The following is a 12,719-nucleotide window of genomic DNA, read 5'->3' on the forward strand; positions in this document are numbered from 1 at the left end:
TTACTCTCCCAAGTGATATTTCCTCTACAACAGCTGACTCGTCAAGAGACGCTTGTTTGGAGTGAAGAAAGTGAAGGGCATTTTAGAGAGATTAAAAAAATGTTAGGGTCACTCCCTGTAATCCTCCAACCTTGTTGGGAAGAAACATTCTTTGTAAACCCTAGTGTGGGAGAAGAAGCCATTGGTGCTGCCCTCCTACAAAAAGATCCAAAAACCTCCTTTATGAGGCCTGTGTATTTTGCTAGCCGCTCATGGAAAACACAGAGAAGGCCTACACCCTAATGGAACAGCTAGTGTTAGCTCTCATGTTTGCGGTAACCAAATTTCGGCCATACTTGTTGCCGAAGAGGTTTGTAATTATCACTGTGGAGGATATGTTTCCCTATGCACTACAACATATGGAAATCTCTGACAAAATAGCAAAGTGGGTGGTGCGACTTCAAGAGTTTGATTATACAATACAGGTTGAAAGAACAACTCGAGCATGCTTAGCCGACATTTTAACAAACAAGTGCTATGAAAAAGTTTGCCATTTGAAGAGAAAGGAACTTCCACCACCTCCAGCTCTAGAGGCTTTGGTCAATGCTTATAGCCTCTACTTTGATGGAGCATACAAGAGAACCAAGGATAAGGCAGCTGCAGGCATCGTGGTCTTATCCCCATTGGGAGAGAGGATCCATGGTGAAGGGATCACTCTAGAAGATGTCCACTCCAACAATGAAGCAGAATATCATGCTCTAATTCATGGCCTTTGCTGGTGCCTCGATAATTCAATTAAGAGATTAAACGCTTTTGGTGACTCCATGCTTTTGGTAAGGCAAATGCAAGGTACATGGGCTTGCAAAAATGCCCGTCTCTCTACTAAAATGAGAGAAGCAAAATCTCTTATGAGGAGATTTAGGGAGGCACAAGTACATCATGTACCAAGAGACCAGAACAAGGATGCAGACCACCTAGCATCATCAAAGTTAAATGAGTCAATAGTGGGAGCAGTGGCCATCAAACTTCCACTTCAGCAAGGCAAGGAGGACTTGGAAGATATTATGCACATTCTGGAGCAAGGAGAGGCTCCTAAACACTTGAATGCAGGGGAAAGGCGATGGTTAGCTAGGAAGGCTACCAGGTATCGCATAGTAAATGATGACTTGTATTGTCTTGGTAAGGATAGTGTGCTTAGGAGAGTTCCTTTGAAGAGTGAAATTGAAGAGATTTTAAAAGCTTGTCACGATGATATGTGTGGAGGACACTTTGCACACGACGTCACTAGTAGAAAGGTTCTACAAGCTGGGTTTACTTGGCCAAGTCTTCATCGTGATGTCAAATATTGGTGTCAAACATGTGATGAATGTCAGAAAGCAGGACCACGACGGCTCATAGCTGAACCTCAGAACCCAATAAAGGTATATGGGCCCTTTGAGAAGTGGGGAATTGATGCCATAGGGCCTCTACCACGCACTCAGTCAGGTAAAGAGTACATCATCATGGGAGTAGACTACATGACTAGATGGGCTGAGGCTATGCCGACCAATAGAATCACTGCTAAGGATGTGAGTCAGTTCATCTTTGACCACATCTGTTGCCGGTTTGGCACCCCTCTTGAAATACTATCTGATAGAGGACCAGGGTTTAGAGCAGAGTTGGTAGGAGAACTCATGAAGAAACTAAATATTCAGCATCAACACTCTACTCCTTACTACCCTCAGTGCAATGGTTTGGTGGAAAAGGTAAATGGAATCATTTGCAAAATTCTCACCAGACAGGTACATGCCAGGCGCCAAGATTGGGACAAACACCTGAATGGAGCTCTATGGGCCTATAGAACCTCCTTCAAAACCACATTAGGGTACACACCCTTTCATTTGGTTTATGGAAAGGAGGCCCTTTTGCCCATTGAAGTGAAGTTAACAAGTCTTCGAATATTGGGTAGCCAGGTAGGCTCTCAAAAGGAGAAAGTACATCAAAGGATCATGGATATAGAGAGGCTGCAATTGGATCGTGAAGAAGCCATCAACCACTATTCTCAAGAAGCAGAGAAGCGCAGAGAAAAGTTCAACAAAAAGCTAGCATCCAAAGACATCAAAAAGGGATCTCTCGTGCTTCGATATGACAATCGCTTCGACACTCGTAAGGATGGAAAGTTTCTTTTCCGATGGGAAGGCCCGTTCTTGGTCACCAAAAAGTTCAAAAATGGCTCTTACAGACTTCAAGACATTGATGGTAAAGTGCACAAGACCAGGACAAATGGATGGCGTCTAAAGCCTTATCACATCAGGATAAGGTCAGCTCAAGATCAAAGAAAGTAGGCTAGAGGCATAAATACCCCTAGCCAGGTTTGGGGGGCTATGATCCGAGCCTATCACAAATTTTTGTTTATCATATTTTGTTGGTTTTCCTTGCTTCTAGAGGTTTACAATAAAAGAAAGAGTGAGAACAACCTCTTGGAAAAAAATTTAAAAAATGATTTTTTCTTGACTAGTTCACCGGAGGTGAAAGGTAGAGGGAGAACCTAGTGGTAAAGGGAAGGGAAAATATGTAAATGTGAAAAGAAAAGATATGATGTGGTTGTGGAGCCATGCACCCATGATTCAAGGGTCATGAGTGGCTCATATCATCATGGCTTTGGAGCCATATGATGATTCAAACAAATGGGACCCAAGTGGAAGACTTGGTAAAGGAAGAAACCAAGCACATGATTTTGTTGAATTTTTAAAAAATACTTCCACTCCGATCCAAGAAAAGTTGTCTTCATCAAAGTTGTAACTAACGAGCTGAAAATTCTGGCCATATTTTTTTTATAATTTTTGCATCTACGCTCTAGGAGATATGGCCAAAATGGTGGACGGCAGTTTTTTCAACTGTGGTGGAGACCACCCCCCTACCTTTACACACACACACCCTTCCTTTTCCACATTGAGACCTTCTTTTAAATCAGCCATTAGTCTTCTCACCCTCCTCTCCTTCCTCCTCTCTCTCAAGCTCAAAAACCCATCAAAGTTCCTCTTCTAATCACCTCTCAAGTCATGCTTAATCTTGTTGTAATTCATAAGTTCTCACTCAACCCCTTTCTATTATTACTAGATATGTATTGATCTTATGTAGATTCTTTACATTTTAAAATAAGGAAGCTCTTGGACTCAAGCTATGGAGGAAGGAGTGAAGACAACACAAGTGATGATGGAGCTAATTGGTCAACAAATCACTTGGAAGGAGCTTCTTCATTGGTTGAATGTCCCTAATCAAGCTTCATTTGTACAAATTACACTTGTATCTTAACCTCACTCCTAATCACTCTCTTTCCTATATAAAGAGGCCTTCCCCTTTGTAATTTCAAGCCTCCCTCAGCCCATTGAGCCTTTGTATCACTCACCATGAGCCCATAAGCTCATTCATTCACTCTATTCTTGCACATTCTAGAGTGCAAATTGTTTCATGCTAGTAACCTCTCCTCCTCTTACTTATGTTAATTAAGAGAAATGTTTTATATGCGTGTGAGAGTGCTTGATGTGATCTTGGCTAATCCTTGAGTGATTGTTTGGTAATCTATATGCTATTTTTGTTGGGAGTGTTTGAAGTCATCCATTCCTTGTACACACGCCACGGTTAATGCTTCATTCATAGTGATCTCTCTCTCTCTCTCTCTCTCTCTCTCTCTCTCTCTCTCTCTCTCTCTCTCTCTCTCTCTCTCTCTCTCTGTCTGTCTCTCTGTCTCTCTGTCTTCGTGTAGCGGTCCTAGTTCACGCTTCCAAGACTAGGTGGTGCCCTCATCTCATTTCCCTTGTGGCGCAATGGAGTTTGTTTTGGTGTAGAGGCCGCCATTCCAAATTTCCTTCGTCAACATGTATAGCTTAGTATTTGGCATTTTGCGTATGAGCTGTTAGGTTTTCTATATGGCTATGTGTAAGCCAAGTAGAGAAGGAGTGCCAACCAGATATCTAATCAAGGCATATTGAAGGGGAGGAGCCAGGAGCACAGTGAAAGAGGAAGAGGAATACGCACGCACACACACTTACACACACCACCATAGCCACACACACAGGTTGGAGTGGGAGAGCCAACACGTACTGTGTGCCCCCTTTGTTTCTTCTCTATCTTATGCACTAAGACACAATACACATTGTACTTAGTGTTAGTGGCTCACACAAGTGTATAGTTGTACACTTAGGGTTAGTAGCAGTTAGTGATGGGTGGTCAGACACATGGCCATTAAACCTAACATTCTCCCACTTGATGGCCAATGTGGAAGACCACAAGAATGGAAGAGAACCACTCTTCACCGAATGCCCATCAACTCACAATAGTGCTAAAATTGATGGCTAGAGAGACTTTTAGTGAGTGCCTCTGCTGTCTTCTCTGACGTAGGAATCGTCACTAAATCAAGGCTCTTGTTTGCCAGGCATTCATGACTAAAGTGATAATGCACATCAATGTGTTTCATCCTCGAATGAAACACTACTTGGATTGGTAGCCAAGGCAATAGCACTCTGACTGCCACAATGAAGAACTGGTGTACGCTGCTCCAATCCAAGATCTTTCACTAGGCGAGCAAGCCAAATAGATTCTTTGCATGCCTCACTCAATGCAACATACTCTTCCTACTCTGTGGTAGAAATGGATGTACAGTCTTGAAGAAGGGATCTCTAAGAAATAAAAAAACCAAAAAATGTGTAAATCCAACCTGTTGCTAATTTACGACTGACAACACAACCTGCATAATCACTGTCTACAAATACTTGAATGGATGACTCTCCATGACCATAGCATAAGGGTCTATCTGTAGTGCCACTCAAGTATCTAAGAATCGACTTGACAACATCCCAGTGCTTTTTACCAGGGTTAGATATAAATCTGCTGACAACTCCCACTGCATGTGCAGTGTCAAGTGTTGTAGCCACCATGGCATACATGAGACTACCACAAGCTGAAGCATAAGAAACCTTAACCATTTTAGATTTTCCTTATCAGATTTGGGACAATCGTTCTTGCTAAGTTTCAAATATGCAAGCAACGGTCATGAGTAATGCACATACCCAAAATGTGATTGGCTTCACCAAATCTTTCATGTCAAACTGACTTTTAGCTTGGTTTTCAAGTAAGCAATGTCCTTCTGGTAGAGTCTCCTTTGTATTTGGGACTATGTCAACCAAAATACGAGACAAAATGACCAAGTATGTCACTCACAAATCATAAAAGAGGGCAATTACTCTCAAAAGCACATTGTACAGAGACCAATTGAGGTGCATAAACTGTCAAACTAACCATAGACTGCCAACTTGATGTCAAAAGCACCTATACCACTCTATACATGTCCTATTGCGAGGCCTCATAAGGGTTCCTTCAGCTACTTGTATCACCGAAGATATCTCCACATTTGAGAATACCCCAGATCAATGAAAACCTCATGCTATCGACCCTCAACAATGTAGGTTATGCAGCAAAACGTATAGCCAAGTCTCAGAAATGGCTATCATCCATACCAAGTCTCAGAAATGGTCGGGACTACCGTACTAGCCAAAAGATGGCTCCACAAAAGCGTACAATGGCAGTATCCACAAAGACATGCAAGTTTGTCATGACGCTCAAACAGGTGCCAAAAGAATGTGCATGCAAAGAAATATCCTTGCGGGGAGTCAAACCGCTCTCAAAAGAGCTCAAACACTGTCAAAAGTGCCAACATATGCATGTACGCATAAGAAATTGCTCCCACTGGAACTAGAATATCGCAAGAACTGAAAATTGTAGCCTGTGAGTCGATGCCGATGCCGTAGCCAAAGCCGGAATCGAGTCTGAGAAGCACTGAGAAAGCTAACCAAGCCGCTCTATGTACCTGTAGCTGTACCTGTAGTCCAAGAAGACAATGTTGTCAAACTCCCACTCTATGTGTGTGTATGATTCCACTCCAAAAGAGGCTACACACTCTTGAATGAGTCGTGGGCTCTCGTAGATGGAAGAGAATGCAACAATGGTACCTGTAATGGCTATGGAAGCTCCGTAGCACAAACTACCAAAAGAGGGCTGAAAAATGCAACTCCTGAACTGTAGCTCAAATGGGGTTTTTGATGGCACGAATGGCTCCAAAAGGGGGGTAAAAGGTTAGGACGCCTGGTGAAAATGCTCTTGGAATGCTGAATATGCCAATGTCGAAATTGGAACCCTGTTTGCACTCTTGAAAGTGCGTGTGCATGCGAAAATGATTTTGGGAATGAAACCGCTCTGATACCAGATGAAGGGGAGGAGCCGGGAGCACAGCAAAAGAGGAAGAGGAATACACACGCATACACTCACACACACACACACACACCACCATAGCCACACACACACAGGTTGGAGGGGGAGAGCCAACACGTACTATGTGCCCCCTTTCTTTCTTATCTATCTTATGTACTAAGGCACAATATACATTGTACTTAGTGTTAGTGGCTCACACAAGTGTATAGCTATACACTTAGGGCTAGTAGCAGTTAGTGATGGGCGGTTGGCCACATGGCCATTAAACCTAACACTTATAAAATAAAACCCTCCATGTACATATTTTATGCTAAGTTGTAGAGATATTGGATTGTACATTATTGCATATTGAGTTTGAAACTCTCTCTATGAAAAGAAAAGCCACATCTTTGCTAATAAATAAGGGGGAGAAGATCACCAATCTAGACTAGATGGCTCAGATGATGTTTGATCACCACAATCAATGAGGCCAATACTAAATTGTTTGAGGCAACAACAAGTTTGGTGGACAAAGGTAGAGAAGGCTACTTGGAGAGAGCGTTTACCTTAGAGGAATGCTGGCTTGCATTGAAGAAGATGGGCAAAGAGAAATCGCCAGGCTGGGATGGGATTACCACTCCTTTCTAACTATGATTAACAAGGCATTCATCTATGGCAAGCTTGAGCCAAGTGTGGAGAAGGGGCTAATCAAGCTCATTCCTAAGCAGACTACGTGTTCTTAGCTTAAACACTGGAGGCCAATGACCATGTTGATTACCCTCCCTAAGCAGATTTTCTCATTCTCATCTTCAACAATGGAGGCCAATCACCATGGTGACCGACCACTGGCCATTGACTTTTGACCACCACCAACCATTGACTACTGACCATGGCCAGACCACGGCCAACCGACCAAATGACCGACTGTTGTTTGACCACTTTTTGACCGCCGCCCGACCATAATATTTTGACGAAAAGGAATATTCCGACAAAGCTTGAAATTTTTGGTTTCTGGCGAGTGATTTTTCTTCACGTACGATGGATTCTCCTCATAACGGGGGCCTTACAAATGTGCGTTTTTAATACAAAAAATTACAAGGGGTAAATCAGGCTCCATACTTAACAAATAAGACGCCTTCCAAAAGCAACTACATATCATGTCAAGGAAAATGGGAGTTAAGTGTTGTACAATGAGAAATGATTTACCTAGCTAGCATTTACTACTTTGGCTTTCAAATACTTCATAAAATAAAAGAGTGTCGGTGTTATAGTTTTTAGACATGCCAGCCTTGCGAGGGAAAGATTGAGAAAAGCCAAAGATTAAGTTTCCTTATATACATTGATATAGTCTTCATTACGACTCAAAGACCTGAGGTTGTGAAAACCAAAAGAGGGTGAAACTGTTGTGTTAGATTGAGATGGTTACACTATTGGCTATTGAGATCATATTTTTTAGGCTTGAAATAAAGCAAAGGGTGGTTCATTTGAGGGAAATGAGAAGTGCTATTTTAGATTGCGGCTTTGGACACATGAGCTTAGGTGGTGTGTGCAGAATTATATCACCATTAAAATGTGGACATCTAGATACTGATTTCAACATCTTTGTCCAGACGGAGGCCCTTGCATTTATGCTACATAAGACATTGCTTTTTGACATAGAACTCTTAACGATTTTTTCCATAGGTTGCCTAAAGGATTGTTTATCTTGATAATTTCTTCCACATAAAGAGATCAAGGCCATGCAACTAAGAATATCTTTACTAGAGAAGATACCAACAAGGATCAACTGTCAAAATTTTATTACTTATACATTTTGTTAGAGACGATTTGTATCACTCCCTTCCAATTACAATTGAGAGAGAGAGAGAGAGAGAGAGAGAGAGAGAGAGAGAATATAATTACAACTCCTTATGGGATTGAATATTCCCATAGGGAGAGAAGAGGCCTCCTTTTATAGGCCAAAAAGGCTGCCCTCTCTCATGAGAAGCAGTCGTGTGTAGCCACCCTTGTGTTGACAAGTCCAAATTGGACCCTACAATCCACCCATGTGTGGCCACCCTTGAGAAGACAAGTCTGCCTTTGAAACTGGCCATCGGCCAACCGGCCATTTTTCAACCACTTTTTGACCACCGTTCGGTCACTATTTTTGCAAAAAAGAATATTCTGGCCATAACCATAATATTTCGCGGAGCCAGTCTCGAGCTTTCCTTGAGACTGACCGTGAATTTTTTTTGTTTTCAACGAGTGATTTTTCTTCACGCACGATGGCTTCTCCTCATAACGGGGGCCTTATAAATGTGCATTTTTAATACAGATAATTACAAGGGGTAAATATGGCTCCATACTTAACAATTTTCCACTTAGAGACTGACCTCCAAACCAACCTGTGACTGCTTTCTATCCTAGCTTCTTATCCTTTAATGCCGATTGAAGATGAACAAAATCTCAACAAGATTTTCACTTGTATGCACCTTTCCTAACTTTAGTTGTCCCTCTTCCAAAAGAGTGTGTATCAAAGTAATGCCTCACCTCAATGTGCTTTGTCCTTGAATGAAAGGCTGAGTTCTTTTTAAGATGGATAGCACTTTGGCTATTACTGTATAAGAGACAATTTTCTTGTTTGAATCCAAGCTCTTCTAAGAATCTGTGAAGCCACATAAGCTCTTTGCTTGCCTTTGTCATTGCTACATATTCTGCATCTGTGTGGTAGAAAGTGAAACCATTTTCTGTACCTTTGAAGCCCAACTTACTGTTGTGCCTCCAATTGTGAAGATATAGCCAGTAATGCTCCTTTGAGTGTCTTTGTCACCTGCCATATCTGCATCAACATACCCTTGCAAGAAAATGTCAGTACCTCCAAAATAGAAAGCATTCATGGTTGTCCACGTTAGATACCTAAGAATTCAATTCACAGCTTGCCAATGCTCTTAACCTAGATTATTCATGAACCTACTTACAACTCCCACTGCATGTGCAATGTCTAGCCTTGTCAAGACCATAGCATACATAAGAGAACCTACCACTACAGCATATGGAACTTTAGACATATAGGCTATCTCCGCTTGTGTCTTTGGAAGCATGTCCTTGGTTACTTTAAATTGGCCAGGCAAAGGTGTAGAAACCATTTTTTCATTTTGCATTGCAAACCTTTCTAGTAGCTTCTTGATTTAATCCTCTTGAGATAGATTTATTGTCTTCTTAGTCATGTTCCTTCCAAGTATCCTCTTTGCAGCACCTAAATCTTTCATTGAAAAAGATTTAGACAACTCCTCTTTTAGGTCTTTGATATCTTGCACGTTAGCACTTGCAATCAACATGTCATCAACATACAACATTAGGATGATGAACTTCCCATCTCCCAATTTCTTTGTCTAAACGTAGTGATCTGAGTTTCATCTTTTGAATACGTGATCTAGCATCCATCGATCGAACTTCAAGTACCATTGTCTTGATGCTTGCTTTAAACCATATAGGCTCTTCTTTAATCTACAAACCATTTTCTCCTTACCCCTTACTTCATACCCCTTTGGTTGAAGCATGTAAATTTCCTCCTATAAGTCACCATGAGGGAATGCCATATTTACATCCATTTGCTTGAGATCTCAATCATGAACAGCCACAAGGCTTAAGACAAGCCTAATTGAGTTCATTTTTACAACATGACAAAATATTTCATTGAAGTCAATACCTTTCTTCTGAGAAAATCCTTTTACCACAAGCCTAAACTTGTACCTTTTCTTCCCACCTTCTTCTTTCTTCAGCTTGTACACCCATTTGTTCTGAAGTTCCTGATTACCTTTAGGCAACTCAACCAACTCCCATGTTTGGTTGCGATGTAATGAGTCCATGTCTACTTGCATGTTGTTTATCCATTCTTCTTTGGATTCGTGTTGCATAGCTTCCTCGTATGATTCTGTCTCTCCATAATCTGAGGTCAAGAGATGGTTGAAAGAAGGAATTAACCTTTCTAGAGGTCTACTTGCTCTTGTAGATCTTTGGTGAATAGGTTGAGGCTCCTCATTTGGTTGATGTTGTTGTTCATTGTTACGGTTTGCACTCCTTGAGTCTTCATCGTCCTCAAGTTCCATGTACTTATCACCTGTTTGTTTTGTTTGTTTTCTTTCCAAGTAATCTTTGTACATATTTTGTTCATTGAAAATTACATCCCTACTTCTAAATATTTTACCCTCTTCAAGATTCCATAGGTGATACCCAAAGTCACCTTTTCGATTGCCAATGAAGAAACACTTTTTGGACTTTGCATCTATCTTTGACCTTAGGCTTCTATCTATGTGCATGAAAGCCTCACACCCAAACACTTTGAGAAATGAATAATTCACCGGTTTACCTGTCCATGCCTCTTCTAGAACTCCCCCATCCAATGTCGTGGAGGGTGACCAGTTGATTAAGTACACAGACGTACTTACTGCTTCCGCCCAAAGCTCAAGTGGTAAGCTGCATGCTCGGGGGGTGCACTATGTAATCATGTTAATGTTGTGAGTTCAAAAAGAGGGGCTTTAAAAATGCAAAATATTTAGAAAATTTATCAGAGATACATTAAAATAAGGGGGTTTTATATTCAATTTTGGAAAAAATCCTCAAAATAAGGGGTCATTTTATTCATTCAGACATGTTAAAAAGAGGGGTTATTTTAATACCCTACAAATGCACGTTATATAGGGGGTATTGAACGGTGAACCCCCCAAGGTTGCATGTAGTCGCATGCTTTGTGCTTGCTCCATGATTGTCCTATTCATCCTTTTCAAAATCCCATTTTGTTGAGGTGTCCTTGGGTTGTCTTTTGCCTTCAAATGCCATTGCTAGCACAAAAGCTTTCAAAAGCTTGGCTTCAATACTCGCCTCCATTGTCAGATCTGAGTCATTTAACTTTGGTACCTGCTTCATTCTCCACAAAGGCTTTCCACCTTTGAAATATAGAAAACACATCGGATTTATTCTTCATAACATAAACCCATGTTTTCCTATTTGCATCGTCTATTAATGTTACATAGCATAATGAGCCACAAAGGGCTGGTGTACTTGTAGGACCCCAGAGATTAGAATGAACCAACTCAAGTTTTTTATTTTTTCTTTCATTTCCTGATTTTAGAAATTTTACCCTCTTTTGTTTACCATAAAGACAATCTTCATAGATCTCTAAGTCCACTTCTTTCAAGCCTGGTAGAAGCTTCTTTGATTGAAGGATTTGCATTCCTTTGGCACTCATAAGCCCAAGCCGATAGTGCCACACCTCACTATCAACTTCTCTAGCTATTGCACAAGTTGAAGATTGCGTGCTGAAAGTACACAAGTAAAGTGTATCGACCTTTTCTCCCTTGGCAACCACCAAAGATCCCTTTAAGATCTTCCACCGTTTGTTTCTGAATGCAATGTTGTGACCTTCATCGTCCAATTATCCTGTAGAGATCATTTTTTTGTGAAGAGAAGGGACATGCTTAACATATTTAAGCTTCCATTCATTTTTGTTAGCAGTTTTGACACAAACTGTACCTTTGTCGACAATTTCACAAGCTTCATCATCTTCCTAGTATACATACCCAAAATTACCTTTGGTGTAATCTTGGAAATGTTGCTTGTGTGGTGTTGCCTGGAATGAAGCCTTGAAATCTACTATCTAGGAATTAGACACATTGTCTAATGAGAGAATTAGAGCATCTTGCTCTACTTTACCTGCCACATTGGCCTCCGATGTTGGCTTTTTGTCTTGAGACTTCGACTCCTTCTTCTTGTTGGACCAGGAATCCTTCTTGACGTGGCCCTTCTTGCTGTAGTTCCAACATTCAAGAACTGACTTTGTGCGTGACTTGCTTCGCCTTGAGCGATCACGACCCCTTTTGGTTTTGAACCTCTTCTTAGGCCTTCCTCTTGTTTCCACTGATAGTGTAGCACTTGATGATTCTCCCGTGCTTCTCCTTTACATTTACTCACTTAGGAGAACACCCACAATTTCATCAAACTTAAGAGTATTTGTGCCAGAGATAGAATTACTTATAACCATCACAAGGTTATCCCAACTATCTGGTAGAGATGATAGTAATAGGAGAGCTCGCACTTCATCATCAAAATTGATTTCCATAAATCAAAGTTGACTTATGTGGGTGTTAAAGTCATTTAGGTGTTTTGCAACCAAACCATTCTATGTCATCTTTAGATTGAGCAAGAACTTCATGAGAAATACCTTATTGGATGCCGATGGTTTCTCGTAGAGGCCGTCAACAACTGACTTCATCAAGTCCTCCGTGGTCTTCATCTCCAAAACATTGAAGGCCACCATTGATGCCAAGCTTAACCACATTGTTCCCAGTGCCTTTTGGTCAAGGACAATCTAGGCTTCATCTGCCATCGTAACGGGCTTCTTTGCAAGACTGCCTAGTGGCAAATAAAGGTCCTTCTGGTAGAGATAGTTTTCAATCTGCATCTTCCAATGTTGGTAGTTTTTTCCGTTGAACTTCTCAATATTGAGCTTCTCTTCCTCCGCCATCACTCCCACTCGA

This window comes from Adiantum capillus-veneris, chromosome 5 (genome assembly GCF_014529385.1).
Source record: "Adiantum capillus-veneris isolate H3 chromosome 5, ASM1452938v2, whole genome shotgun sequence".
NCBI classification, from domain to species: domain Eukaryota; kingdom Viridiplantae; phylum Streptophyta; class Polypodiopsida; order Polypodiales; family Pteridaceae; genus Adiantum; species Adiantum capillus-veneris.